This window comes from Hyperolius riggenbachi, chromosome 5 (genome assembly GCF_040937935.1).
Source record: "Hyperolius riggenbachi isolate aHypRig1 chromosome 5, aHypRig1.pri, whole genome shotgun sequence".
NCBI lineage: Eukaryota > Metazoa > Chordata > Amphibia > Anura > Hyperoliidae > Hyperolius > Hyperolius riggenbachi.
In genome coordinates this window covers 241,883,716-241,909,778 of record NC_090650.1, presented here as the reverse complement: position 1 = coordinate 241,909,778, position 26,063 = coordinate 241,883,716, and the positions used below count along the sequence as shown (strand labels likewise).

At 45.6% G+C, this 26,063-nt stretch overlaps 1 long non-coding RNA gene across 1 annotated transcript in view; it reads left to right on the top strand.

Annotated features, from left to right (window-relative positions):
• Window positions 1-549: 549 nt before the first annotated feature.
• LOC137517598 (uncharacterized) overlaps window positions 550-26,063 on the top strand; it is a 176,706-nt gene continuing 151,192 nt past the window's right edge. Inside the window, exon 1 of the long non-coding RNA XR_011020588.1 lies at window positions 550-648. This is a non-coding gene — a long non-coding RNA (uncharacterized lncRNA). The remainder of the gene's footprint in view (window positions 649-26,063) is intronic.

The window sequence follows — 26,063 nt, the reverse complement described above, 5'->3', positions numbered from 1 at the left end:
AAAAGGACCCTGAGGCCACGTTTACACTTAAAGAGACATTTGAAGCAAAAAAAACATAAGTCTAATATTGTTTCCAGTACAGGAAGAGTTAAGAAACTCCAGTTGTTATCTATGCAAAAGAGCCATTGAGCTCCATGACTTTCAAAGTCGCAGAGAGCTCTGTGTTCTGAAACTTGTTATCTCAACTGTCAGACACTGTATTTTCTTTTTCTCCCTAGAGGACAGGTCAATAGTTCACAAGACTGCTCCGTAAAAACATTTAGAATGCTGAGTAGTGTGTGAACTGCAAATATTAGAGAATGATGCGTGTTATAAAGAACACTATATAACTGACAATACAAATATGAGAATATTTTCTTTGCTACTAATCTTCTAGTAATTATCCATACCACACAACAATTCATTATATCCTAATTTGTTTTTCGCTTCAGTGTTGCTTTAATCAGTTGCTCTCGGTTATAACTGAAAGACAACTGATTTCATCCCTGTAAGCCAATCCCAATAATAAGAGGCTCCTGACCTGCTCACATAGCTCTGCTGTCATAGCGACGGCAGAGAAAGTTGCCTGCGGGGATGGAGGAGAGGTGGGAGCAGTGGTATGTCAGGCGATTCCTCGGGAGGCGACATTCCCCTTAAGGGGGACTGCTGGTACGGAACTGGTTAAGACACATTTACATCATTCTAAATTTTTAAATATATGTTGTAAATGTTATAATAATGTATTTTTAAACATGTAAAAATAAAGTTTTATTTAAATTGTTTAAACATTTCATTTTGTTTTGCCATTTAGTGCATGCTGTTCAAGAGCATTTTTTCATCAAAACTCTTTCAGTTCAACATTTTGCCATGCTGATGAAAATGATTCATCAAAATGATCTTGATAATTACTTACTAATGTACTAGACTATAAGGCCAGTCTGTGTAGGTTACCTTCATACATGCAATTTAATTCCTCATTAACCTTCACGTTATTGCTTCTACTTCATCAAGTTCAGCAAAATATTAATCAAGTAAATTATTTTTATATACTAGCCTGATACAGAAATGTGTTGCTTAATTTTAATAGAGTAAGCAATCTAAATTAGCAGTTTGCAAACACAAAAACACCCAAATGACAACTAGCATTTGCATTGTATATTTATTAAAAAATAGAAAAACACATATTTCTGCATCAGTTTGAAAGCTTTAAGTTGCTCGTATTTTATAAATAATATGCGTTATAAATACTATAAGTATGATATATATAAGTATGATATTTTTGAGTTTATGTTAACAGGTGAAGTTTTACATTTTCTTGTCTTGGATGTGCAATTGTCCTCTGTATTAGTTTTTAAATATTACATGCTACCATAATTAAAACCCACGTATTTTATTTGCCCATTTGTCCCAATATGTCCCTTTCACAATGTGTGGTGCAAATATTTTATTTGGACATAAAGGTGCATTTTTTAGTTTTGCGTCCATCAATATTTACAAGCTTATAATTAAAAAAATAACAGCAATATACCCTCTTGACAAACATATTTTGAAAACGTTCAGTTCCTAAGTCCCCAAGGTAACTATTTATGTTTTTTTTTTATTTATTTTTTGAGGGTTTTTTTATTTTTTATTTTGAGTTACTATGGGAGAGTGTGGGAGGGAAGGAGTTAATTTTAAATGTAATTGTGGATCTTTATTTAGTAAGTAAATGTATGTAGGTGTAATTTTATTATTTGTCCACAAGATGTCCTCAGTCATTTTTTTTTCCTTGACATTCTGTAAGAGTACTATTATGCTTACAGGAAGTAAAGCGTGGATGTGTAACTTTTTTTTTCACGATGATTGAGGCTTCTCATTGAAGCCAGTGATCATTGTAGCAAGGACTTAGATCAGTGAATGGGAACTGTGTTCCCATTCATTAATCTCCAGGCTAACGGGTGGCGGTGAGTACGCGCATGGGAACGCGTGCACAAGCAAGCAGGAGCAGGGACAGCGGCAATCACAGTGGTGATGCATGTATCTATGCCCCAGGCACTGAAATGAAGTCTGCCAAGGTGTATATATACTGTCTAAAAGGGCAACTGTCTTCAGGCGGCGAAGTAGATAATAATATTTTTACTGCCTTTGTTTTCTTTTGTCCAGTTGTTGACCGACCATTGAAAAGGGGATACGATTCTAAACTAATAAATGCATGGTGCTTACCTGCTTGGTTGTGGAGATGGTTAAATGTAGATGTGTTCATAGAGCTAGAAAGAAGACAGGGTATCCTGTCAATCCTGGAACATGGCTTCTAAAGAGATCAAGCATGGCATACCCCTCTCTAATCTTTTGTGAATATGTGGTTGCATAGGAACCAATAATAGTAGAGAAAGGTGTTTGGACAGTACTTTATCCAGTGAATCTCCACTGTCATAACTACAGAAAACCCAAAAACATGCAATGCATAAACAGGTACATTGAAGGCAGCAGTGCATCTTCTACTCTTGAAACACAACAGCCGGATAGCTTGCAACCAAAGAACAACTACCATTTCTATGTTTAATATGAATCAGATTAAACTCTGAGAATTGGTGCCGGTGGAGATTAATCACTATAAACCACAGGAGCTCTCTATAGTGAAATTAACTAGTGACATTCAGGCTGGTTTCACTCTGAAAAGCGGCGTCAGCGATGCGGTGCCCCGCTTCCGTTGCACCACCAAGAACAGGCCTTCAGGTAACACTGCGTTAGTACGCTGCCACCAGCCAAGCAGAAAGTTAAGCTCCTGAATCTGATGTTGTCTATCAATGTAAGCCAATGTGATTGGCTCACAGTGTATCATGCAGCCACGAGCCAATGAAAGCGACTCCTAACCTGCTTACAGCAACCTGCTCACAGGGCGAATGAACTGCAGCGGGTGAGAAGCAACGAGATTGGCAGTAGCGGCGGGTGCACATGGTGGGACAGTGAAATCTACACTTTGTCAGAGCTGCGCAGTCACCTGCAGACGTATATTTCTACCAACGTGGTCCGGAACCGGTTGAATCTGCCTCACTGTACTCGATTTTGTTGCCAGTGGTTTATACATTAATGGCTGTGTGTTGATGTTATTGTGATGGGACAGCAAATTCCCACTGTTACACAAGCTGTACATTGACTAATTTACATTTTATCAAATAGCTATTCAGTGTTGTCCCATAAAAAGATATAATAAACTATTTACAAAAATGTGAAACCTGCACTCACTTTTGTGATGTACTATACGCTAGGGAAACATCCTTTCAACAGTGTGGGCGAGGGAGACTAAATTTATTGCTATGCTTGGGGCCCTGTATGGTCTTAGTCTGGGCTCTGCCTCAGTTTGATCATTGGGCTTGATTCACAAAGTGGTGCTAACCTAGTTAGCACTAGAGATGTAGCGAATGGTTCGCCGGCGAACGGTTCCAGGCGAACTTAGGGGGTTCGCGTTCGCCTGCACCAGGCGAACTTTTGCGGAAGTTCGATTTGCCCCATAATGCACTATGAGGGTCAACTTTGACCCTCTGCATCACAGTCAGCAGGCACATTGTAGCCATTCAGGCTACACTAAGCCCTGGAGCCCCACCCCCCCCCCCTTATCTAAGGCAGGCTCCGGCGGCCATTAGCCTCACTCGTGTGCCTGCTAGAGAGAGGAAAGGGACAGCTGCTGCAGACTTGTTCTTCTAGGGACAGATTAGTTAGGTTCTTGGCTGCTTAGCTTGCTCCTGGCTGATTGTTATTGCTTTTATAGCACCCTTCAATAGCTCTTTTCAGAGCTCATCCTGTACTTTTTTTTTTCTCTGTGTGTCAAATTGACACTTTTGTTGCATGCACAGCCTTGCTAATTGATAGTGTGTGTGCCACTGCCAGCAGCCCAGCATATTCAGTGACTACCTGTGTTTGTGACAGGGAGCTGCACATTGTACTACCCAGTACTGCATATACCCCAGTACCTGTTGTGTTTACTTAACCCACCTCATCACTGCATATACCTAGCGTTGTGTTGAGTGAACCCAGCTCACTGCATCTAACTACCTGTTGTGTTGAGTGAGAACCCACCTCACTGCATCTTAAGTACCTTTACTGTTCAGTGAACCCAGCTCACTGCATCTTACAACCTGTTGTGTTCAGTGAACCCAGCTCACTGCATCTAACTACCTGTTGTGTTGAGTGAGAACCCACCTCACTGCATCTTAAGTACCTTTACTGTTCAGTGAACCCAGCTCACTGCATCTAACTACCTGTTGTGTTCAGTGAACTCAGCTCACTGCATCTAACTACCTGTTGTGTTGAGTGAGAACCCACCTCACTGCATCTTAAGTACCTTTACTGTTCAGTGAACCCACCTCACTGTATCTAACTACCTGTTGTGTTGAATGAGAACCCACCTCACTGAATCTTAAAGAAAACCTGAACTGAAAATTAAAAGTCAAAATAAACATACACAAGTTATACTTACGACCTGTGTAGTCTACTCCTCAATCTATTTTTCCTCTCCTGCGTCCTTTTTGTCCACTGTGATCAATGGAATTCTCCGTCCTCCATTTTGAGAATGGCTATTACCCCATAACAGCTTCCTGGTCAGCACACTGTTAAACTGTAACATCGCCCACTTGAGCCATAGGGAAACATGGACACATCAGTTCTCCTCTCAGCTGTAACTGACAGCAACTGATATATAACTGGCAGCAACTGATATATTTCAGTTCTGACAAAATGTTGTCAGAACTGGAAAGGATCACTGTAAGAAGAAAATGGTGAGCTTCTGAGAGGAACTGATGGCAAGGTAACTATGTAATGTTCATTTGAAGTTACCTCATGTGTTTATTTTAAATAATTTTACTCAGTACAGGTTCTCTTTAAGTACCTTTACTGTTCAGTGAACCCAGGTCACTGCATCTAACTACCCAGTACCTGTTGTGTTTACTTAACCCACCTCATCACTGCATATACCTAGCGTTGTGTTGAGTGAACCCAGCTCACTGCATCTAACTACCTGTTGTGTTGAGTGAGAACCCACCTGGCCACCTCACTGCATCTAACTACCTGTTGTGTTGAGTGAGAACCCACTTCACTGCATCTTAAGTACCTTTACTGTTCAGTGAACCCAGCTCACTGCATCTTAAGTACCTTTACTGTTCAGTGAACCCAGCTCACTACATCTAACTACCCAGTACCTGTTGTGTTTACTTAACCCACCTCATCACTGCATATAAACCACCAAATGATCCACTGGAGTCTACAAAAATAGCAAACACTTTATTGAAATACTGCATACAAAACCCCATAACCCCACTAAAAAGAGCAGCCTATGGTTTAACATAACCAGATACACAGCCGGCATGTGTCACTCAGCAGCACATGTAAACACACATCCAACCATACATCCAAAACACTCCCGGGAGCTATGAATCATCAAAGTCCAAAGGAATGATGGTCAGTTTGGTATGTTGTTCCAGGAGCTAGCTATTCTGACACCCAGCTGGGATCCAGGCAATACAGTGAAGTGTCCTGCATCAATGGCTCAGGACAACCAACCACTAATCACAATTCAAATCTCAACAGCAGGGAAAAATGGCAGTGTAATTCCAGAGTATTGCAAGGCGAGCAAGCAAAAGTTATTGCAGCATAGCGTGGCAGCGTAGCAGATGAAGCTTACAACCTTATTTGACCAAAGTCTGCGGTGCCCCAGAGGGCTCTCACCACCTCCGTAGGGCATCCAGCGCCACTTCAACAGGTCAGTACTCTGCCAAATCACCGCTCAGATCACCGCTCTGATGTATTCCGCTTGCCGCCTCCGCCGCTAATATTAGACGCCAGGCCGGCTCCTGGGTAAAAGTGCTGCAGTGACGTCACCACGCTGCTCCTCTAGCCGTAACTAGTATCGCCCGCACATCCGGGCTTCGTCAGACGGTCACGTGAGCGGCACCGTCCAGTTCCTTTTAATCTCACTCAAATTCCTCCTTCCAATTGGCTATTCACAGTTTCAGCAGGATAGTTACTTTCTATTAGACACAAAATAATCAGCAGGGGGCACTGTTAATAGACGGATAACATCATCGTCAGAGACAGTACAACATAATTGGTAGAGACATCGGATGACAAAATCAATTAGACAAAGCAGCTGGTCATGTATCCGGGCACTCTGGTTCAAGGTTCATAGTTCATAGGGACAACCACTATTGTTCCACAGCTCATTTTGGAGGATAAACAGATAGTTGGACTCAACTTCATGGACCAATTCCAAGACAATTAGCACTCTCAAATCCCTCACATAGGTCTCACTAAACAAATGGGGATCAGCGCAATTTTTCTGTTGTTTTTTGTTATTGTTCCTCATATCCATCCAACAATCCACTCACACCAATCATACTTTTTAGGTTGGTAAGAAGGGAGCCAATGGTAGATCTGAGTTTAACCCCTCGAGTATCACAGTATTCAATCTAAAGATCCAGCTCGACTCCATTTGACAGAACCTTCTATCAAGATCTCCTCCCCTAGTGGGAATTTGCATTTTAACGATACCTTTAAATTTCAGGCAATCAGGATTCTTTTCATGATGTAGTTTAAAGTGTAGGCCCAATGGGCTAGTCTCGTCACCTGCCTTTATGTTTCCAACGTGTTGTTGTATCCGTTGCTTAACCAGTCTGGCTATGGACATGACACTCTTGACAAAGCAAGGACACGAAGTGATGAGACACCTAGGGATGACCTATTATTGCAATCCAATAAAAAGAAAAAACCGAAGGATGACAATCTACGGTTGATTACACAGTATGGCACGCATTGGAACCAACTCAGAAGACTTTTGGCCAAACATTGGCATATTCTGAGATTGGATCCAAAAATCATTGATGTGGTTGGAGACTATCCCAAAATGGTGGCTAGGAGGGCTCCCAACCTTCGCGATATGTTGGTACAATCTGAGTTTCGCTCGGTATCTAGACAGTCGACGAGGATGTGGTTGGGCCCCTCCACGCGCCCGATGGGTATGTTTCCATGCGCGAAGTGTAGTGTTTGTCACCTGGTGGATCGTTCCAACGTGTTCTCTGATTCAAGATCACGCCGGTCGTACGACATTCGGACGTTCATTAACTGTGAAAGTAAATATACAGTATATATGATTGAATGCCCATGCGGGTTGAAATATATCGGCAAAACTACTCGAATGGTTAAGCAACAGATACAACAACACGTTGGAAACATAAAGGCAGGTGACGAGACTAGCCCATTGGGCCTACACTTTAAACTACATCATGAAAAGAATCCTGATTGCCTGAAATTTAAAGGTATTGTTAAAATGCAAATTCCCACTAGGGGAGGAGATCTTGATAGAAGGTTGTGTCAAATGGAGTCGAGCTGGATCTTTAGATTGAATACTGTGATACCCGAGGGGTTAAACTCAGATCTACCATTGGCTCCCTTCTTACCAACCTAAAAAGTATGATTGGTGTGAGTGGATTGTTGGATGGATATGAGGAACAATAACAAAAAACAACAGAAAAATTGCGCTGATCCCCATTTGTTTAGTGAGACCTATGTGAGGGATTTGAGAGTGCTAATTGTCTTGGAATTGGTCCTTGAAGTTGAGTCCAACTATCTGTTTATCCTCCAAAATGAGCTGTGGAGCAATAGTGGTTGTCCCTATGAACTATGAACCTTGAACCAGAGTGCCCGGATACATGACCAGCTGCTTCGTCTAATTGATTCTGCCATCCGATGTCTCTACCAATTATGTTGTACTGTCTCTGACGATGATGTTATCCGTCTATTAACAGTGCCCCCTACTGATTATTTTGTGTCTAAAAGAAAGTAACTATCCTGCTGAAACTGTGAATAGCCAATTGGAAGGAGGAACTTGAGTGAGATTAAAAGGAACTGGACGGTGCTGCTCACGTGACCGTCTGACGAAGCCCGGATGTGCGGGCGATACTAGTTACGGCTAGAGGAGCAGCGTGGTGACGTCACTGCAGCACTTTTACCCAGGAGCCGGCCTGGCGTCTAATATTAGCGGCGGAGGCGGCAAGCGGCAAGCGGAATACATCAGAGCGGTGATCTGAGCGGTGATTTGGCAGAGTACTGACCTGTTGAAGTGGCGCTGGATGCCCTACGGAGGTGGTGAGAACCCTCTGGGGCACCGCAGACTTTGGTCAAATAAGGTTGTAAGCTTCATCTGCTACGCTGCCACGCTATGCTGCAATAACTTTTGCTTGCTCGCCTTGCAATACTCTGGAATTACACTGCCGCTTTTCCCTGCTGTTGAGATTTGAATTGTGATTAGTGGTTGGTTGTCCTGAGCCATTGATGCAGGACACTTCACTGTATTGCCTGGATCCCAGCTGGGTGTCAGAATAGCCAGCTCCTGGAACAACATACCAAACTGACCATCATTCCTTTGGACTTTGATGATTCATAGCTCCCGGGAGTGTTTTGGATGTATGGTTGGATGTGTGTTTACATGTGCTGCTGAGTGACACATGCCGGCTGTGTATCTGGTTATGTTAAACCATAGGCTGCTCTTTTTAGTGGGGTTATGGGGTTTTGTATGCAGTATTTCAATAAAGTGTTTGCTATTTTTGTAGACTCCAGTGGATCATTTGGTGGTTTGTGTGCTATATTACCACTGTGAGGCTCCCCTCTGTTCGCAGTAAGGGTAGTGCAAACCAAGCACCATTGCCTAGCGCTCGGTATCTATTGTTTTGGCATCACTGCATATACCTAGCGTTGTGTTGAGTGAACCCAGCTCACTGCATCTAACTACCTGTTGTGTTGAGTGAGAACCCACCTGGCCACCTCACTGCATCTAACTACCTGTTGTGTTGAGTGAGAACCCACCTCACTGCATCTTAAGTACCTTTACTGTTCAGTGAACCCAGCTCACTGCATCTTACAACCTGTTGTGTTCAGTGAACCCAGCTCACTGCATCTAACTACCTGTTGTGTTGAGTGAGAACCCACCTCACTGCATATAGCTAGCATCCCCCCGAGATGGACAAAATGGACAAACCAGGTAGAGGAAGAAGTAGAGGCAGACCCAGAGGAAGGCCACCAGGCACTGGCAGGTCTGTGCGAGGTGGTGTTGCTGTGATTTCGTGCGGACCTGCCCCAAAATACAGTTTTTTAGAAGAAGGCACGTGCCATCACTTCCCAAAATCGTGAGGAGGTGCTTGAGTATTTAACACAGAACACCTCATCTCCCGCAGCCACCAGCGCTACAACAAGCACCACATCCGCTGCATTTGACACTTCGCAGGAGTTATTTGGTGGTGGTGGTGAAATCACTGATTCCCAGCCACTACTGCAACAACAACAAGAAGGAGCAGGTACACCACCTCATACGTCTGAGTTAGGTGGCGATAGTATGGACGTAACATGTGTTGATGGGGATGATGGTGGACCACCTGAAGTTTGTGCACTTGAGGAGGTGTCTGAGGAAAGCGCAGCTGGCCAGGAGGATTATGATGACGATTATACGGATACCACATATGTTCCCGGTAGAGGAGATGACCAGGGGGACAGTTCAGAGGAGGAGTCAGAGAGGAGTAGGAGGAGACGACTCCATGATAGAAGCAGAGAGAGCTCATCCTCAGAAACAGCTGGGGGCAGTGTCCGGCGCTATGTATCACCAGCTATGGCCAGCCAGCCAACATGCCCTTCAACGTCAGCTGCTGATGCCACCGTAGCGCCATCACCCCAGGGGGGCTCAGCGGTTTGGAAATTTTTTCACGTGTGTGTCTCAGATCAGAGCAAAGCCATCTGTTGTCTCTGCCAGCAAAAATTGAGCCGTGGAAAGGCCAACTCTCACGTAGGGACAAGTGCCTTACGAAGGCACCTGGAGAGAAGGCACAAACAGCTATGGCAAGAACACCTGAGGAAAAGCAGCACCCCTCAAAAGACAAGCCACCCTCCTTCTCCTCTTCCTCCTTCAGGTGCATCGTCTTCATCCACTTTCTCCCTTGCACCTTCACAGCCACCCTCCTCCACACCGCCTCTTCCCTTCAGCGGTTCCTTCTCCTCTGCCCACAGCAGTACCCAGCTGTCCGTGAAGGAAGTATTTGAGCATAAGAAGCAAATGTCTGCCAGTCACCCTCTTGCTCGGCGTCTGACAGCTGGCGTGGCGGAAGTATTAGCTCGCCAGCTATTACCATACAAGCTGGTGGAGTCGGAGGCTTTCCGTAAGTTTGTGGCCATTGGTACACCGCAATGGAAGATACCAGGCCGCAATTATTTTTCACAAAAGGCCATACCCAAACTGTACCGTGCAGTTGAGAGGCAAGTGGTGTCATCTCTGGCACACAGCGTTGGGTCAAGGGTCCACCTGACCACGGATGCCTGGTCTGCCAAGCACGGGCAGGGCCACTACATTACATACACAGCCCATTGGGTCAACCTGGTGACCGATGGCAGCAAGCAGGAAGTACGTGGCTGCGCAGCGGACTGACTTGTCACACCTCCACGGCTTGCAGGCAGGTCTCCAGCCACCTACTCTCCACCTGCTACCACTGCTTCACTGTCGTCATCCTCCTCCTCCTCCTTGGCTGGTGCCGCGATCTCCTCTCCAGCTACACAGCCCCAGCACCCCAGGGCCTATGCTGCATGCCAGGTACGACAGTGTCACGCAGTGTTAGACATGTCTTGCCTGAAAGCGGAGAGTCACACTGGAGCAGCTCTTCTGGCTGCTCTTAACAAACAGGTGGAGCAATGGCTGACCCCGCACAAGCTTGAGATCAGCAACGTGGTGTGTGACAACGGCAGCAATCTCATTGCTGCGTTGAATTTGGGAAAGCTGACACACATACCCTGCATGGCACATGTGCTGACATTCAGCGTAGAAACAACTTGCCGGTGAGACGCCTGATTTGCTATAGCCCGACTCGCTGGAATTCCACCCTGCTGATGTTCTCTCGCCTGCTAGACCAGGAGAAAGCCATCACCCAGTACCTGTATCATTACAGTACAAGGACACAATCTGGGAGGATGGGGATGTTGTGGCCCAACAACTGGACACTGATGCGAAATGCATGCAGGGTCATGGAGCCCTTTGAGGAGGTGACCAAACTGGTGAGTCGCGATGAGGGCACCATCAGCGACTTGATCCCCTATGCCTACTTCCTGGAGCGTGCCGTGCGTAGAGTGGTGGATACAGCTGTGGAGGAGCATGAACGAGAAGAGTTACGGCAGCAGGAGTCATGGGAGCCATTTTCACCCAAACCCGATGTTCCCACAACACCTGCGGCAGCACAGAGGGGGGAGGAGGAGGAGGTAGAAGAGGAGTCGTGTGGGGAAGGAGAGGAGTCAGACTCTGATGATGGTGATGATGAGGAAGGTGTTTCTGTGGAGGAGGAAGAGGCGGCGGAAGAAGAACAACTGCGGCAGCCGTCACAGGGGCTTCTGCTGCTCCACGTTCTCGTGGTATTGTTCGTGGCTGGGGGGAGGAAGAGGAGTTGCATCCCATCACTGAGGAAGAGCAAGAGGAGATGGAGAGTACGTCTGCATCCAGCTTTGTGCAGATGTCCTCTTTCATGTTGTCCAGCCTGTTGAGGGACCCCCGTATCAAAAAACTCAAGGCGAATGACTTGTACTGGGTGGCCACGCTACTAGACCCTCGGTACAGGCACAAAGTGGCGGACCTGTTACCAACTCAACACAAGGCGGAAAGGATGCAGAACTTGCAGAACAAGCTGTCGATGATGCTTTACAATGTGTTTAACGGTGATGTGACTGCACAACGCAATCAAGGTACCACTGGCAGTAACCCTCCTCCTCCCAAGTCCACGCTGGCAAGGACAGGACGCTCCAGCGATCTCAGGGTGATGTCGGACATGCGGACGTTCTTTAGTCCAACTCCTCGCCATAGTCCTTCCGGATCCACCCTCCACCAACGCCTGGACCGGCAGGTAGCCGACTACCTGGCCTTGAGTGTGGATGTAGACTCTGCGAAAAGCGACGATGAACCCTTGGACTACTGGTTGCGCAGGCTTGACCTGTGGCCAGAGCTGTCCCAATTTGCCATACAACTTCTCTCTTGCCCTGCCGCAAGTGTCCTGTCAGAAAGGACCTTCAGTGCAGCTGGAGGCATAGTTACTGAGAAGAGAAGTTGCCTAAGTCACGACAGTGTTCAGTACCTGACTTTTATCAAAATGAATGAAGAATGGATCACGGAGGGCTACTGCACGACCGAAGACTAAGTCAGTCCCCACACACAGCATCTCTGCCTGCAGGCCACTTGACTGCCTTCTCCGCCACCACCAACAGGGTCCAGGACTCTAGGCGGATTCCTGAATTTTTAAGGCCGCTGCTAGCAGCGGCTGCTACACAAATTTTTATGGTGCGTGTACATGCCTGCCTAATTTTTCTGGCTGCACTGCGGGCGGCTGCAACAAAAAAACAAAAGGCATGTACATGTGCCCATCCCCCTTCGTGATTATTACCTTGCCGCGGTGAAGGGGCTTGCGCATCACAATGAAGCAATGACCGCCGGCTATTTGAGTGTCTCGGGTGGGGGTGGCACACAAAAGATAATAAGGTTGTTGCTTCATTGTGGTCAGACCAAATTTGATCAGCTGGACAGTCACTGTTGTTCTATCATTGAGCTACCACAGCCCGGCGACCATATGGGCTTGAAAAACGCCACGGCCTACACTCTGGCCACGGTGCGCACCAGTCCAGCATGGCCGTCACTACGCAAACAGCTGTTTGCGGTGCGTTACACAGTGAGTTTGGTGTGTCAGTGTGAAGCAGAACTCTAATTACACTCCCTAATTTATGTATACCCATGCAAGATGTTTGAAAGCACTTTAGGCCTGCAATTTAGCATTCAATGTGATTTCTGCCCTTAAAACGCTGCTTTGCGTCAAATCCAGATTTTTCCCCGGGACTTTGGGCATGTATCCCACTCCGCTATGCCCCCCTCCAGGTGTTAGACCCCTTGAAACATCTTTTCCATCACTTTTGTGGCCAGCATAATTTTTTCTATTTTTCAAAGTTCGCCTCCCCATTGAAGTCTATTGCGGTTCGCGAACTTTTACGCAAACCGAACCTTCCGCGGAAGTTCGCGAACCCGGTTCGCAAACCGAAAATCGGAGGTTCGTGACATCTCTAGTTAGCACGCCTAAAGACTTTTGGGCATGATAAGCATTGCACTAAGTAGGTTAGCAACGCTTTGAGGGAAAAACTCGCTCGCAAAGTTTTGCGCATAAAGTTTTGCGCGCACAAAGTCCGGTGCGCACGAAATGTCACATAGGGTTTAATAGCGTTTCGCGCGTAAAACCTTACGTGCAAAACATTGTGCGTGAGTTTATTTTATCACGCCTAAACTGAGTTTAGGCGTGATAATGGGCTTTTCTCCAGCGTGCTAACAGTCAGCACGGCTTTGTGAATCAAGCCCATTGTGTGGATCCAGTAAATAATGTACCGTATTTGTCGCCGTATAAGACGCACTTTTTCTCCCCCAAAAATGGGGAGAAAAAGTCCCTGCGTCTTATACGGCAAAGGCAGGGAATCCCCAACTTCCGAACGCCCGCCGATACGACCCGCCGCCATGTTGGGGATTCCCTGCCTTTTTGTCCGCTTCCCCCTTGCATCTCCTGGCCCCCCGTGCTGCAGAGCATAGATAGCCGCAACTTACCTAATCAATGCGCCCGCGGCGACGTCAGACCTCCGCGCTACCCCCCGCTAGCCTCCTCTCCCTCCCCCTCGTCTTTCCTGGCCCCCCCCCGTGCTGGAATGTATGGCGGCAGCTTACCTTCCAAGCGCCCGCGCTGGATGCAGACATCGGTCTCCACGCGACTTCTCGCTCTTGTGTCCGGCTTGTATTAATGACGCGTCATCAATACAAGCCGGACACAAGAGCGAGAAGTCGCGTGGAGACCGATGTCTGCATCCAGCGCGGGCGCTTGGAAGGTAAGCTGCCGCCATACATTCCAGCACGGGGGGGGGCAGGAAAGACGAGGGAGAGGGAGAGGAGGCTAGCGGGGGGTAGCGCGGAGGTCTGACGTCGCCGCGGGCGCATTGATTAGGTAAGTTGCGGCTATCTATGCTCTGCAGCACGGGGGGCCAGGAGACGCATGGGGGGCATATTGGACACATGGGGGGGCATAATTTACACATACATGGGGAGCATATTGGACACATGGGGGGCATATTGGACACATGGGGGGGCATATTGGACACATGGGGGGGCATATTGGACACATGGGGGGGCACATTGGACACATGGTGGGGGGGCATATTGGACACATGGGGGGGCATATTGGACACATGGGGGGCATATTGGACACATGGGGGGCATATTGGACACATGGGGGGCATATTGGACACATGGGCAGACACACAGGGAGACACATGGGCCAGATACATGGGGCAGACACGCTGGATACATGGGGCAGACATGGGTTACACAGTAGCACACATCAGGACACATGGGGATACACTAGGACACCATTTGGGCTAGAACATGTACAAGACGCTCCTGGAACATGGACGCACCAAGTTTAGTATGTATATTTTTTTTTCCCTGGTTTTTGCCCTTTAAACCTGGGTGCGTCTTATATTCCGGAGCGTCTTATACGGCGCGAAATACGGTATGCACTTTCATGAATTCCTCCATCTTTTTCTCAATATTATCTGTTTGCTCCCCTAGATCCTCAACTTCTCTTTGTATATTTGGGTGGCTTCTGCAATGTCGTTTTGGTGCTTTACAGACAGCTGTGTCTGATGCAGTCATAGGGCCTGATTCACAAAGCGGTGCAAACACTTTGCAGGCCTGTGAAAAGCCCTTTATCACGCCTAAACTTAGTTTAGGCGTGATCTGAAGGTATTTGTGCGAACTCCCGCGCGCAAAGTTTTGCACGCGCGCAGCGCACCCGGCTTCGCGTGAAGCGCCCATTAAACCCTATGGGACTTTGCACGCGCGCGTGCGCGTTTGCGAGCGCAAAACTTTGCGCGCGGGAGCTTCGCGCTAATTATAGCACAAAAGCAGTGATAACTTCGCTAGTGCAAAGGTTATCACGCCTAAAGTCTTTTAGGCGTGATAACTGAGTTATCACCGCTTTGTGAATCAGGCCCATAGTGTGCAGAGGGAGGGTTCTCTGGATCACTTTCAATGTTTAACCATACACCAGTATATTTAGAGCAGAAAATAATATTTGTAATATAACATTCAACCAGGGCAATAATTACCTTTGGTGGTTGTGGGCTAATGAAAACCCTGTATATTGTAAAACAAATAAATGATCCGACTAAACAAGTCCTCACCAATACTGCAATTTATTAGGGACAAATTCCATAAAAACTGTTAAAACCAATATACATAAAATCCCCCAACACTGCAGATAAGCAGTATCCCTCCTAGCGATCCAATAGTAATAACAATCATCCGTGTAAGGGCCCGTTTCCACTTGTCAGCGAGATGCGCGGCGGCACTTCTGGGTCTGCTGGTACGCAGACAAATCCCATCAGCCGTGCCATGCACGGCTATGGGATTCGCAGCCTCCCGCACAACTTTGGATGGAAAAGCCGGCTGAAACGCTAGCACAAGCAATTCAGCCGGCAGTGCTATCCATCCGTATGGCAGAGTTTCCTCGCGTGATTTGCCTGCGGGGAAACTCTGGGGATTCAGTCTGGTTTCCGCGCAAGTGAAAACGGGCCCTTATGGTTACAAGGGTATGTCCATAAACGATCAAAAAGTGCCTGTGCTATCATGCATACAAAAAAAATCACTACAACTTCAAAAATATAAAATATACAAAAATATGCAAAACTGTACAAAACTGTCTGCAAACATCCAAAAAACTTCTAGATCTATCAATCTCAATGTGTTTGTCAATATCAATGATAAAGTGAGCTGTGCAATATCTGGGTTGGTGTAAAGAATCCAAATAATGAAGGGTGCATACAGATATTGCGCATGATCATGCTGGAGCCCGACGGCACAACACACAGCTACGTCATACGCTAGCACAGCACGCCCAGAGGGGGCGCGGATGCCATGCGTATTAGTGCATGGCCAAGCACTATGTATGACGCACATGTTAGGGAGCTGCTGGGATATAATAAGGGGCCTTTCCCAATTGTATTCAGCCTCTTCAGAAGCAACAGGAGCTGCGAGCGCGTAGGGATGGCCCCCTCTCCTCTCTGCACTAACACGGGTGAGTTCCTTCTCTTAATTGCACGGAGCACTTTATTTTCTTTACTGGAGATCCAGTACAATATTTTTGTGCACCCTTCATTATTTGCAGCGACTGCAGCAATGCAGTCCCTGGAACTTGGCTCTTCAGGTCCAGACAGACTAATAGCTATCCTCATATAGCTTCCAGCAAGGCACGATTATGTGTTATAATGTCGTCTTGAATCTGCTGGCATGTCTTTGTATTTGGAAGCTAACAGATGCACCTTGGCTGGTCCAAGTCTCCATCGCATATTTCCAGTAGTTGTACACAGCATTAATTCAAATTTTACAAACAAAAAAAGCTGATGTGCCTACATGCTAGAACTCTCCCAGTTTCCTTTGCCTATGCTCTGTGGCCTACATTAATTATTGTTATAACTACAACTACAAGGACCTCTTCAACTGTCTTCTGAATGTATTCTGTGATATACCTAATTTATTCTAACTACTATGAGGACTTCTTCAATTGCCTTTCTGCTTCTACTCTGTGGCATGGCTAATGCTTATTAGAGAAGACCTCTCCAAGGATCCACTGCCTCTCCTCTGAGGTCTGTATATTTAAAATACTGTAGAGCAGTTCAATGACCTTCTGTTTGTAGACAAGGACAATTTTTAGAAAGACTACCTTAAAAGCCTTCCGCCTCTACTGCGATGGACAAGGATAAAATATGTGGAAATGACTAGTGCAGAATGAGAATGTTGCTTGGTCTCTGTGAATCCCAGTGTGTATACCACTTTATGACATTTTGTGGGAATGCACACACATAAAGCAATTCTGGTAGAAAGTGTTAAAGTATATGAGAAAAGAAATGAAAATTTGAAGACCCAACAATATAATGATAATGAAGATAATATGAGTATGAAAAAGTTTAACACGTCTCTTAGTAATTAAAAAAAGCAATGATGTGCTATCAGGCCCGGATTTACATCACAGGAGCCTATAGGCACAGATGTCCTGGCACCCTAGACTGCACCCTTCATGAACCTACAAACCTCCCACCAAACCGCTCTGCAAGTGTGCTGGCTGGCCCAGCTGTTACTACACTACTGCAGCCAAATATATCAGCAGTTCTGCCAGGCAACTGGTATTGTTTGAAGGTAAACAAACAGGGCAGCCTCCATATCATTCTCACCTTAAAGAGACACTGAAGCAGAAAAAAATATGATATATTAAATTGGTTGTGTACTATGAATAATTACAAGAAGATTAGCAGCAAATAAAATATTCTCATATTTTTATTTTCAGGAATATAGTGTTTTTTCTAACATTGCATCATTCTATAATATGTGCAGATTACACAACACTCAGCATTCAAAATTATTCTTTCAGAGCAGTCTGTGAACTAATGACCTCTCCTCGGGCAGAGGAAAAGTAAATAGTTCAGGAACAGTTGAGATAATAAAAGTCAGTAAACAGCCCTCTCCATGACTTTGAAAGTCGTATTGCTTAATGGCTTTTTTGCATAGAGATAACAACTGGAGTTTCTTAACTCTTCCTGTACTGGAAACAATTAGACTGATGTATCTGATCTTAATGTTTTATTTCTTAGCTGTACTACACATACAAATCATAATATCATATTTTTTTTTCCGCTTCAGTGTCTCTTTAAGTAGCTAGAGGTCCCCCTGGCCAAAGGGAGATCTGGTCAGTAGAATGCGATAGCAGGGTGAGTAACCTCTCATTTATCATCAGTACTCTGCATGGGGAAGGAGGGCAGAGGTGCTCGCGGGGGAGAGTGAGCTGCCTTTCTATCATCAGGCGCCTAAAGGCACGTGCCTACAGTGCCTTATGGTAATTCCAGCCCTGTATGCTATGTGATACCATCCTGTCCCTCAGAGAAAGATAGTTAACATTAACTAGAATATATTTCGCGTATAATGGAGAACATTAATGCAAAAAAGTAACATATTGACATTTACGTTTTTAAAACTTAGACCCCTTGACCTAATACAATTAACTTCTCTCCCACAAAAGATTATTTTTCATCTTATCTACAAAACAACTTTTCAGCGCCTGGCAACTAAAAAAAAATGGATAAAGAAGTGATAATAAAATCTTCCTGCTTGCTGGAAGCTTAAAAAGATGCCTTATGGATAAGGTGGGAAACATCTCCTGTCAGAAAACTCATGAAAACAGTTAACTGAGAATATTCTAAGTATATTCATATATTCCTGTCAGTAGTGATAGGGTACAGAGTAAAACGTTTATGATACAATATACAAAATGGTATTTGTTAAAAAAAAAAGTGAAAAGGGGATGTCTTGAAATAAAAAGATCCTTAAAGTGTACCTGAGGGGAAAAAATAAATAAAATGTACAACTAATTTGATGATCTATAGGCACATCAGACCCCTCCAGACTCCTTATTGCATCTGGCAACCCCCTGCTTTTTGCTGCTGTAGTGCCCATTTGTAGTTGTGACTGGGCCCAGTTTGAAGCCTGGCAGATGTGCACCTCCATGCATTGTGCTCCCTCATGAAAGTGCAAAGCAGTTGTGGCCACTAGCAGTTTGAGTGTGCACAGTTAGGAAATAATTGGAATCGCTCATACCTAGGATGATCCTGGTGACGGTTGCTATACATAGCCGTGCAGGAGCAATGCGCCCTGGAGATCTCACCGGAGTTCCAGACAGGGCATAAACTGAGCACTTGGGTGCTCCTAGGTACAAAACAAACACACAAACAAACAAAAAATATATTTCACAAGGTGCGAGCACGTTAATGGACTACATCTCCCAGCATGCAACCCCTGAAGGCAATTAAATACAAGTAAATGCTAAATGCTCTCCAAAAGCCCACACAATTGATGAATCTTGCTCCCTTAGGGGAGGTTCTCTTGATATTTTTGTTATATTTTGTTAAATTTGGTGCTCAGATCCCATTTAGAGGGAACCTAACCTGAGAAGGTTATGGATTTTGCCTTTTACATTTTAATACCAGTTCCTCGACTCTCCTTCTGATCCTGTGTCTCTAATACTTTTAGCCAACAGCCTGTCAACAAGCATGCAGATCAGGTTCTCTGACTGAAGTCAGACTGGATTAGCTGCATGCTTGTTTCAGGTGTGTTATTCAGTGACTACTGCAGCCAAAGAGATCAGCAGGATAGCCAGACAGCTGGTATTGTTCAAAGGGAAACATCCATATCCCTCTCAGTTAAGGTTCCCATTAAAGAGAACCCGAGATGGACTATAAATCAAACAGACACTTACTTGAGAATAGTGAAGCCACCAGATCCTCCAGAGGGTTTATGTGACCTCCTGGAGACCACTGACGCTGCCCGGGACCCTCTTTAACCTTTTGGGTACCAGTTGCCTACCCCCCTTAAGGATCAAGCCATTTTACATGTGGGGGGCACGTTTGGGGGGTTCAAGCAGCCGGATCCCCACTTTTGCAAGCTGGGCATGGTGTCCTTCTGACACTTAGGTGTGTCCCCTTGGAGCCAGCAGCCGTTACTCATCTCCCAGGCTCCAGCGATGAGCAGCTGTGAACACCTCCACTCTCACCAGCATCCTCGATCATACTGCCACTCAGTTTCGGGTCGCGGCTTGATGACGTGAACAAGCCACAACCCGACACTTAAAGCAGAGCGAGCGGGGATGCCAGCCAGAGCGGAGGGCAGTGTCAATCGCTGGGGAAACATCACGAAGGTGAGTGGATCCTCTTCTTCCCCCCCACTCCCCACTGCCGCGGCTCTTATGGTGGTCTCTACGTAGTGATCACGTGATCAGGATCCATACGCAATGGCTCCTGATCACTGAGGGGAGATGTCAGCTGTCATATGACAGCTTAATCTCCCCTCTCGGGTGTGCACAATCACGTCGGGAGCGGAAATAGCGGGCGGTGTAAATCCTACGCCACATCAGGCTTAGGCGGCCACAAGTGTGGCATAAGATTTACTATTAGCGGTCCCCAAAGGGTTGAGATTGCAACCATGCTCCTATTGTACACGAGTGTTGGCGTACTGTGCTTGTCCAAGTACGACCATGCCTGCATAGTAGCATGGCTCTGTCCTGTTATGCAGGCTCATCTATACTCATGTAAGTGCAGTATTGTCTCACTCATACATGGTGAGGAGTGTGGCCATGAGAACATATCCGGCAGAGCCGGCGCTACCATTCAGGCAAACTGGGCATTTGCCCCAGGGCCCCCACCACTTCAAAGGCCCCCTGCTGACTGAGTTGTTTTCCCCACTGCTGTTTATTTGTTTTTACTAAAGAGGCTTGAAAGTTCAAGCCAAGTGTATGCAGGCTGCCCCGCCTACCAGCACACTTCAGGAAGTTTTGCTGCCCACCGCCAGGCATTCAGTGGCTGCTGATCTGTGAGGTATAGTGATGGTGTCTGTGTGTACACGCAGGGGGGCAGACTGTGAAACAGAAGCAGCCCAGAACATGGACACATCTCAGTGAGTCTGTGTTACTCACTGCACTGGGAGAGGGGGGTTGAGAGAGGGAGACATGCTGTCTGGGGGCTTGATTCACAAAGCGGTGCTAACTGTTAGCACGCCTGTGAAAACCCCCTTAGCATGTCTAAACAAGCTTTTCGTGCATAAAACTTTACGCGCGCAACACTTTATGCGCGTAAAACTTTACGCGCGTACTGCACAGAGCGCAGGGCGCACCGCGCGAAGTGCCCATTAAAGCCTATGGGACTTAGCGCGCGTAAAACTTTAGCGCACGATCTGATTGAGAAATCCGGTGCTAACCTACTTAGCACCCTGGTTAGCGCGTCTAAAGACTTTAGACGTGCTGAGTAGGTTAGCACCGCTTTGTGAATCAAGCCCTGTGTGTGCCGCTGACAAGGCTGGAAGCAGCCAGGAACACGGACACATCTCCGTGAGTCTAAAGGCCCATACACACGCTGGATTTTCGCAGATGACGGGTCGTTTGGATGTTTAAACTACCGGCCGTTCTGACGTCAAATCAGGCGTGTGTACAGTCTGTCGTTCGGCTGATAAGAGCGGACTTGAGCGATCCGCCTGATTTGACGTCAGAACGACTGGTCGTTTTGGCGTCCAAACGACCCGTCGTTCGCGGAAATCCGGCGTGTGTATGGGCCTTAACTCACTGTGCATTGCATCTTATCTTTCAGCCTGCAGATGTCCCCTGATCTCCTGGGAGATGGGGCTGAGGGATAGAGACATGCTGTGACTGTGTGCAAGAAAAGGTGAATGGGTGGGAGACATCACTGGCTAGCTGGATGTCTGGAATACCTCCTGTACCTTTAAAAAAATTCCCTGATATCGCTGAAGCAGCTGGCAAGCTGGTAACTGTACAGAGGCTTGCCTCCTGCAGGGTCTGTGGGAAACTCAGCTCTTTCACTATTGTAAAGACTGATGTGGACAGCTACATAAGGTATTTCCCAGGTTGAAAAGTTTTTGACTGTCCCTAAACTCCAGGAGGGCTGCTTTCTGACTTGTGTGAGAGACTGGCAGGGACAGGAGACACATTACAGGCAAGTAGCCTCTGTGGGATGAGGGACTGCAATACAGATATGCTCTCTGCTCTATGGCCCAGACAATGCACACCAAAAACCTCTAGCAGATCTGCAAAATGCTAGAGGTTTTTGAAGCAGATTTCAGAGCTATTCTAGGCGTGTTTAGAGACGTTCTCTAAACATGCCTAGCGTTTATTGGAGTGTTTTTGTGTAGCAGATTTCATATATTGTTCCAGTAAAGCTGTTATTGAACAGCTTCTGTAACAAAAACGCCTGGAAAACCGCTCTGATCTAGCGTTTTTCACAGCAGTTTTCCACTTTCCTATACTTTATATTGAGGCAGAAATGCCTCAGAAATCTCAAAAATGCTGCAGCCCCCGAGTTTGCATTTGTGGAAAAAACGAGCCGCTCTGGTGTGCACCAGCCCATTCACTTTCATTAGCCAAGCGGTTTCCCCCCCTGCAAGCGTTTTAAAAAACGTTCCAGAACCGCTCTGGTGTGCACCAGCCCTATCTCAAGCTCTCCACTACTCATCTCTCCCTCATTCACCCTTGTTTTCCCTCTTTCTCTAGTGCTGGGGGAAGGGGGGGGCAATCTCCCCCCAGGCCGCCTTTTATTCAGTGATTTAGGGCCGGTCCAGTGCCTGGTGTATTCAGGTTTGTTGTTGTAAGGCAATGTGAAACACTAGGCTAGCTGATAAAAGTGCAATTCCAGGGCAGGCAAGCTGGTAAATATACACAGCACGATGCAGAGCTTGCCTGGAGGGTCTGTGGGAAAATATCTGTCTGGTCTCTCCCCATTGTTATAATGACTGCATGTGTGGATAAGGTGTTAAACAAGTTAAAAAGTTTTTGACAGTCCCTAGACTCCAGGAGGGCTGCTTTCTGACTTGTGGGACAGGAGTCATATTACAGGCAAATAGCCTCTATGTGATGTGGGACTGCAATACAGATAAGCTCTCTGCTCCATCTCAGGCGATTCTCAATTTCTCTCCACTCCTTCTCTCTCTGGGCTAGTGCACGCCAAAAATCACAATAGCAATTGTTAGCAATTTGTGAGTGCGATTTTGTGAAGCGATTTTTTTTTTCACAGCGATTTTTGAATGAATCGCTCAAAAACATGCTATATGCTGTGTGTTTGTGATTTTGAAAAAATCACAATGCTGCTGCCTGCTGTGAGAACACCGTCATAGGGTAACATTAGCCAAGCGCTTTTCAAATCACTGTCGATTTGAAAAACGCTCAGAAGCAGTCTTGGTGTGCACCAGCCTCCCTCATTCACCCTTGTTTCCCTCTTCCCCTAGTGTTGGGTGTCTTCTTGTCATACAGGAAAGCTAAATAAAAGTGCAATCCTGGTGAGGCAAATTATTATTATTAGTGGTCAGGAGGAAACTGTGGGGGAAAGAGGGCCCCGCAGATTAAGTTTGCCCTGGGGCCCCAGGGCCCCTTAAACCAGCCCTGTATTCCGGGGATCCTTACACTGCAATGGTGAGGGCCAGAAGGATGTTCCCGCTTCTTTGATAAGTATCTAACTTTTTATGTTTTAATCTGCTTTGGTACAGTATAAAGAGGAACTCCAGTGAAAATAATGTAATTAAAAAAGTGTTGTATTTCTACAATAATTATGTATATATGATTTAGTCAGTGTTTTCTCATTGTAAAATCTTTCCTCTCCCTGATTTACATTATGACATTTATCACATGGTAACATTTTTACTGTTGGCGAGTGATATTACTGGAAGGAGATCCTGCTTGCTTTTTTGACAGTTGTAAACAGCTGTTATTTCCCACAATGCATCAAGGCTCCCACAGTGTGATGTCAGTACCTCAGTGCTGCCTGTGAGGCACTAACATCATTTGTGGGAGGGGTTTCACAACAAAGTCAGCCATATAGAGGCCCTGCATGATCCGTTTGAGAAAAGGAATAGATTTCTCATAGGAAAGGGGGCATCAGCTACTGATTGGGATGAAGTTCAATTTTTGCTTACGGTCCCCATTTAAGTTCCACACAAAAAACAAAAAAAACAAAAACAAAAACAAAAAAATAAAACAAAACAGGTTAATGATGCATTCAATGCTTTGTTGTATTAAGTTAATTGTTGGCAAAAAAGTTACACACACTCTATCTATCTATCTATCTATCTATCTATCTTGTTTTGAATACAGTTCCGCGTTACACAACTTGTATTTATATTCCGGTAGAGAGAACATAATTCTGGAGTCATAATGTTTGCATACTATATTTTGCATTAATTTTCACAGCTTTTGAGACAAAAATATTCTATTGCAAAATTGTCATCTTGCTAGACACTATTTGTCTTGTGTTGGCTTAGTGTTTTAAATCTAGCTTCCAGGATATATATAGTATTCTTCACTCTGTATTTATTCTTTTCGCTTGTTATCATCTTAGGTTTACAAAAAAAAATGCAATGTTTGGCCTTAGGATTTTAGCAGTAAGTAAAAAAATGTTTTTTTTTTCCAATTTCCATTACCTTGTTTGCATGCCATATTTTGGAATTTAGTGTCACATTTCTGGTCACATGGGCAAAACAGAGCAAAGGGATGTAGCTCAGCAGGCAGAAAAACCTGCATAAATTGAAGCTATTATTGATTATACCATGTAGATGGTATGGTGGGGAGAATAGTAACTTATTCGGTCTTTAAAGCACAGCAACATATCATTGGGCAAGTGCTTTTTTTATTCACCAGCATATCAGTTAAATTAAGCATGGTGATACCTGGTTACTACAGGCAGGTAAAGAAAAAGTACCAGTAGAAAAAAAAACCAAAAAAACAAAAACTAATATCTGACAAGTATGACAAAGGTAACTTCATCATGTATTATTTAACTAGCAAGATTGCACAGACATATATTAAGGGTCACGTATGAACCCTCTACTCCTACTGGTGTCCACTTTTGAGATGAGATATCTGGTGGCTGTGATAATGTCAAGTTATTGCAGTTCCTGTGCACTGCCGTCTCAACCACCAGGCTGGTACAAATATTTGCCTAGAGCGCAGGAGGAGGGGAGGGCGAAAGCTGCACTTAGTAGTGAGAGGAAATGCCTCTCAGCTCACTCAGGGATCAGATTACAGCAGCAGCATTAACAGTCAGCAGCGCCTGACTCATCTCATACCTGATTCACTGATTCATTCAGTTCTTTCGGCTCAATGATTCAAAGAACCACAGTAATGAGTGAGTCAGTGAGATAAGGCACTCCTCCCAGCTCACTCGGGGATCTGATTACAGCAGCAGCATTAACAGTAGTGCCTGACTCAACTCATTCACTGATTCATTCAGTTCTTTCGGCTCAATGATTCAAAAAACCACAGTAATGAGTGAGATAAGGCACTCCTCCCAGCTCACTCGGGGATCTGATTACAGCAGCTGCTCCTGAGTCCTGACTCTTGACTCATAACTGATTAGCTCATTCTGAACAGTTCCTTCAAACAAGTAACTCATACCTAGTACTCACATGAACAGAGGCAGAGTTGACAGACATCTAGCCTGGTTGCAAGAACTTCCCCCACTCATATTGTTGGCATGTCTAAACTCCTCTCTCTCTCTGCTACTGGTAACTGCGTGGATGTAGAGACTGAGTCTAGCAGCATAGTGTGTGCATGTGTATAGTGTGTGTGTACTGTGTGCTGTGTATAGTGTGTGTGTACTGTGTGCTGTGTATAGTGTGTGTCTATAGTGTGTGTGTGTACTGTGCGTGTGTATAGTGTGTGTGTCTGTGTGCTGTGTATAGAGTATGTGTATAGTGTGTAGTGTGTATAGTGTGTGTGCTGTGTGTGTGCACTGTGTGTGTGTGTGTATAGTGTGTGTAGTGCGTGTGTATAGTGTGTGTGTGTGTATAGTGTGTGTGTGTACCGTGCGTGTGTATAGTGTGTGTGTGTACTGTGTGTGTATAGTGTGTGTGTATAGTGTGTGTGTATAGTGTGTGTGTTGTGTGCGGTGTGTGTGTGTGTATATAGTGTGTACTGCGTGTGTGTGCATGTGTATAGTGTGTGTGTGCACATGTGTATAGTGTGTGCGTGTATGTACTGTGCATGTGTATAGTGTGTGTGTGTGTGTACTGTGTGTGGTGTGAGTGCATGCCGCAATAAGTGTATTTTCTGGTGAAACGCTCCGCCACATTGCAACTATTTTCTGGTGAACCCATGGCGCAATAAGTATATTTTCTGATTTCCTGGTGAAATGCTGCTGCATTACGATTATTTTCAGGGGGCTCGGGGGTAAGTTTCACCACGGGGGTGGGGGGTATGGGGCTGGTGGGCAACCATGGGTGGGGCGCCACAGGATTTCTCACCTGGAGTTACAAAATGGCTAGAGGCGCCCCTGTTCCCGTGATATGGTGCCAAAAGGAGGTGATGAAATCCATAGCAACCATCAATTACATTTTGTGTTTCAATAATTTTTATTGGAATTTTTTTATCATCAATTACATTTTAACATCACACACCAAACCACATATTGCTTTAATT